Genomic DNA, 6,000 nt, shown 5'->3' on the forward strand with positions numbered 1-6,000 from the left:
CAGACAATGTACTTTTTATGGCAGAACTTCCCTGTGGGGAAAATACACATATGTCCATATGTCTAGGTAATGAAATCTGAAGGATAATGGAAATATGAATGACTTCTGAAGATAAATTTTACTGAATTCACAATTATGCCTTGGACCAGTCTTATATTATTAAGGTTTGAAATAAGCCCCATCTTGTAAATATTTTAGACTATGGGAAGTAGGTGGAATATATTTAATGAACAGTATAGATATAGTTCTCTAAGCAAGTAGATTCTCTTGGTGCATAATTAAAACAGATTTAAAATGAACACTAACTTTTAGCTTCTTTTTTTTACTATATTAATTCAATAATAATCTTTTTGCAAAATTCAACGTGTCATATTATCATTTTTTTACCTCCATCGGTCTGTTTAAATAAGGTAAATGGGTGTTAATTTACATGGACTGTAATGTGTCAGGCAATATGACTGTGTAGTCCTCTTTGCATAATACCTAGTGTAGTACAGTAAAAATCTAAAGCACTTTGAAGTGCTTCCTAGTACCGTGAAAAGGTCTTAAATTTTGAGGTTGGCTTATCTAATTTCTTTTCAGATAATTTCTGGCTGATAATGGACAAGCCAGTTAGAATTTTTGAGACTTTTTCCCCATTTGTAAAAATAAGCATAATTTTCCAGGGTCTTTTCAATGTATAATAAAATAATATTTATTTTCAGGGTAGTATCTATGCACATTCATTGAAGTAAATTATTTTTCTCATCTCCCTCGACGTTAAGAGCAAGAAGGGCACTTGCCAGTTTGATCAGGAGTCAGAAGGGAGATGGAGGAGTGGAAGGACGAGGGCAGCATTTTGCAGTTTTTCAAAGTATGATATGTGGAGTTCATCTCTTTAAAAACAAAAGTGCTAATAATGCCTGTCTCTCAGCACCTGTGAGCATTATCAGAGATACTGTCACAAGTGCTTTGAGTTTTTTTCTTTATAATTTCTAAAATAGAAATAGCTTGTTTTTTGATTATAAAGGACATCTGCTGTTATAATTTTAATGCATATTTTTCTAGACTTTTCTATGCTGAAAGAAAAATTTCCCCGAAGAATGAGATTGTATGTGGAAAATATTTTGAAATCTAATTTTTTACCTAATGTCAGTTGAACTCCTGTGTCAAATACCGATTTACTACATACTTTGAATGGTTGACTAGTATTCCATTATATGACTGTATTACAATTTATTTAAGCAATTCCAAATTTTTTGACATTATCTTGCTTATAACAGTGAAAAATTGGAAGCTGTAATCGACTTCCCTGTACTTAAATACTCGTTCACTTGTCTGAGTGCTTCCTCAAGATAAATTAGTCAGCAGATATGCCCTGTATTCAAACTTTTGACGTATGGTGCCGAAAGCTAGAGTATTAGTTACCTGTTATTGCATTTTTAAAAAAATCACTCCAAAACTACTGGCTTGAATAACAATGATCCTTTATTATCTCCTGTGGTTTCCATTGGTGAGAAAACCTGTATGCTATGATATCTGGATGTCAGCTGGAAGACTGGAAGTCTAGGGGCTACAATCACATAGAAGACTTGGTCATTCACTCACATTTCTAGTTGTCTGGTGGTTAATGCTAGGCACTGGCTGAGCACCTACTTTGTTCACATGTTGGTGGCTGGGTTTCAGGAGAAAGCATATAGAGAAAGAGGGAGAGAGCTAGGTAAAACCATAGTGCGTTTTATGACCTAGTCTTGGAAACCACGCAGTGTCATATCACTTCTGCCACATTTCTCTTGGTTGAAGCAGTTACAAAGGTCACCAGGGTTATACATTGCTACTGCGCTCTTTGGAAAACACTGTCTGCCCTCGCTGGTATTAGGACTTCTGATGTATGTATTTTGAGTGATATCTTTGCCTATCCAATGATATGAAAAATAGTATTTCACTGTCATTTTAGTATGTTTTTATGATTAAATATACCAAACATTATTATATAAGTTATTTATTATTTATATTTTTCTTAATTTTTGTGTCATTTAACATAACCTTTCTGCTTCTATGGATGTATTCATTTGTTTAATAACGATTTATAAAACATCTTTATATACTATATTAAGAAAATAACCCTTTGTCAGTTTTGTTGAACATATTTTTCCTAGTGTGTTATTTTTTTCTGCTTTATTGCATTATTCATTCTATATAAACTTTTAAATATGCTTTCTGTCTTACTTGCCATGCTTAGATATACCTTCCTTACCCTAGAATTATAAGAACATTTTATGTGTATGCTAATATTTGTTTATAAATTCCATCAAATTAAATTCCATGTAGATTAATGATAGGATCTATAACATTTTCCCCAGGTTTTTAGCTATTCATTTTTGTTTGTTGAAATAGTCAAAAAAGCAACATGTTTTTAAAAATAATGATATCCAGAGAAAATGGAGATGAAATCCCACGCTGAGTATGTTCTGTTGAATAACCTATGCCTGCTCTATAGATGGATGTTGCATTCATCATGTACTATATCCCACGTATCCTTGAGTCTCTGGGCTTTGTGTCACTGATCTCTGTTGTAATTCACTGTCATGTTGCTTTAATCATTACAGTTTAAAAGATACATTTTAATATCTGGAAAGCTCTCTTTCTTTCACTGTAATCCACGGAAAGATGTTCAGTGCTCAGTCTCTCACTCTGCTTCCTCCCTGGTAATCTTATTCAGGCTCATGACTTGAAGCACTTTCCATAATGACAGCCCCCCTTTTCATATCTCCAGTCCAGACCTCTTCTGTGAACTCCAAACCCAGTGACTCCCTAGGAAACTGTACAGGCACTTTTGTTTCAACAGGTCAGAACCAAATCCTTGAATTTTTTTTTTTCTCCAGGTCATCTCTTCCCCTCGTCTTCTCCATCCTAATCAATAGCGTTCCACCAACTGCTCGGGTGATATCATGAAAGGCAGATTTAATATTGTGGTAGCCAGCCATCAGTCATTTTATCAGCATAGAAATGATTGAATTCTTCTAACATACCCATTAAAATAAGAAATGTGATGTTTGGGGAATAAGTTAAATCTACATTGAATCTAGAGTGTCAAAATTTGTACCTGACTTATCAGGGGAACATGGGGTACTAGAAAGGTGAATCAAGGACCCTTGATCCTGCAGAGCATTTTAGGAGTTTATTTTTATGCTTATAGAAGGGAAGATGGGGTCTTCAGCCTCTTTCTCAAGGCTATTGTGCTTTCTTGCTGTTTTCTGAGGGCTGAATAGTGTTGATGAGTTTGCTCACAGCGAGGAGTAGTTTGACACTTTTACATTTCTCGAGCATTTTTAAATACTTGTTTTTTCGTATATGTTTTAAATAATTAAATTTGTAGTCTGAAAAAGTGAAGGATCAAAATAGTGCTGAAGAACATACCAAGTGGAGAAGAATTATAGACTTCAATAGGAAGTAAAAGTTAACATTAAAAATCATACATTAAAACAAGAGTAAGTTCCCTTTTCACTGTTGTTAGATTAATAGTTTAAAATATAGCAACTCTAAGAATCATATAAAATCAGTAGAACATATCAGACGATGTTGAGGAAAACAAAAAAGCACACATGAAACAAATGATACAATTGTATACATTATTGTTTGGTGATAGATAATAATTTTGCATCTGGTGACCACCCTTTCACTATTTGGTAAAAATAGAGAGTCACATACAGCAACAAGTTTTACAAACAGTAATATTCAAAGAAAACAAGAAGCACTTTAGGATAATTCTTTTTCTTTTTATGGAAAAGCAGAATTCTCTGAAATGTAATTTTTCAGTGAGTCGTATCGTTACATGTTAGGCTTACATAAAAGGAATACAAATAATTGAGCTTTTATCAACCCTTTTAATCTTTTACATTTGTATCCTCTTGTATAATGGTCTCAAGGACTTTTTAATCAACAAATAAGCAGTGCAGTTTCAAAACACCAGTCAAATACACAGACATAATTTAATTACTGAAATTGAAGGGTTCATTCTTTCTTTTAAACCAAATTACAAAGTAGAATAAGTCCTTCAGTCATGAAATTTCATTTATATTCCCTCTCTTTCATTTAATATTTCTTCTTAGAGACCGCTCCTCCTCAGAAAACAAAGATTTAGATTCATAAGGCCTATATTTATAGAATTCAAATTAATGAGGAATTTCTATAACCTAAGATGGCACAGTCATTAAGAATAGCACTCCAAAGATTTTTACCTTGTGTCTGACCCAGAAGGAGACGCTAAGCACAATTGTAGCCAGGATTCTCCAACCCAAATGTGCTTGTTAAGTTTGTTTTTCCAGGCATACCACATGCCACACAGCTGCGAACTGTTTCAAGAAGGTTTACTAGACACTCTTCTGTCTAGGAACTTTTTCTTTCTTTTCAATTTCTGCATCATATCACACTGGGGACTGTTTAATGTGACGACATTGTTGTCTGAACCGCTGCTATTTCTAAATAGTTCTGATGTCTTTGGGGCATACTTCCCTCAAAAGCCAGATTTCCTTGAAAGAGATTCTGGTTCAACTCATTAATTTAGCATATATGTTGATACAGACAACCACAATTATTGTTTTGTCTGCCAGTGGCCTCAGTGCTGGGGCTGAAGCAGGGGATGTGGCACCCAGATGGAGAGTACATCCTGGTGGGGGAGACTTGAAATCAACAAACATCCACATAATTTTAAAAAAAAGAACATTCCAGAAAGAACTGGTATGCACATAAAGAATAACTGGGGGACAGCTTTCCTGAAAGGTCTTTTTCCAGTCTGTTTTCTAAGGAATTCAGAAGAGCATAATTCCTATCAAGAGGTAGCAATCTCTCTCATGCTGCCTTTCCCTTGGTGAGGCTTTAGAGGGAGAAATAAAGGATGAGGAATCCAAAGCAAAATAGAACCAAAAAAATAATAATAATAATAATGGAGGACAGAGCAAAGAAAAGAAATAGGCATGACTGATGGCAGTCGTGGACCATCAGCGAGCAGGGACCTGGAGACAGTGGCTGGAAGAACATGTGCCCACAGCAAGTGTGGGCGTCTTGAGCTGCCATCACTGACACCGAGGCGCTAGACCTGTGGAACTGGGAGTAATCTTTGGTCATTTGTTCAACCCTTCTGTCTTCCAGATGGAGTGAGGGACCGGCGCCTGAAGGGTGATGAGACTCGCCCATGTCACAGTTGGAAACAGAGAACCAGAACTAGAAGTTAGCCTTCCTGGTAAATTTAGTTCACATCTCTAGCAATGCTTGCTTTCATCTGGGTTACTTGTGAAGTGGGTACTTTTTAGTGATTCCTGAGCTAGAATCAAGAAGTGAGAGTGTGGGATTTAGGTATTCATAAAATTAGGTATTCAGTACATTTATTGTATGGTAAGTCATGTGTCTGTGGGTCAGAATATCCTGCAGATTATTAGTGAGACTGGCTCATGTATATCATCTTCTGATGGGGTTATGGAGAAACACAAGCCCTGTTCCTTTTCCCCAAAACCATGAACTAAAAATGGCTTGAAAATTGTAAAGATAAAGGAACTTCTATTCTGTTCAAGAGAGATATTTGAAAAGGCCCAAACTAGAAACTGGAGAAAAAAAAAAAAGAAAAGAAAAAAGAGCTAGGATGATTAGTTCTTCAGTTATTTGGAAGGAATTCTAGTGAAGATTAAAAACACCGTGGTCTGGTCTGTAGTTAAATCCCATGACATATAATTTTAGCAGTCATCTGGGAGACAGCCAATGGTGGGATATAATTATGGAAATGCTGACCTAGCAGAACACAGTAGAAATCAAATTAATTTTCAACATGCATACTCAGGACCTAGTAAGAAACTTCCATTGATGATCAGAAAAAATTGAGAAATTAAAAAAAAAAATAGGAAAAGACACTCACGAACTCATCTACAAAAGAGAAACAGACTCACAGACACAGTAAATAATATGGTTACCGGGGGGAAAGGAGGTGGGAAGGGATAAATTTGGAAGTTCGAGATTTGCAAATATTAA

This window comes from Vicugna pacos, chromosome 5 (genome assembly GCF_048564905.1).
Source record: "Vicugna pacos chromosome 5, VicPac4, whole genome shotgun sequence".
NCBI lineage: Eukaryota > Metazoa > Chordata > Mammalia > Artiodactyla > Camelidae > Vicugna > Vicugna pacos.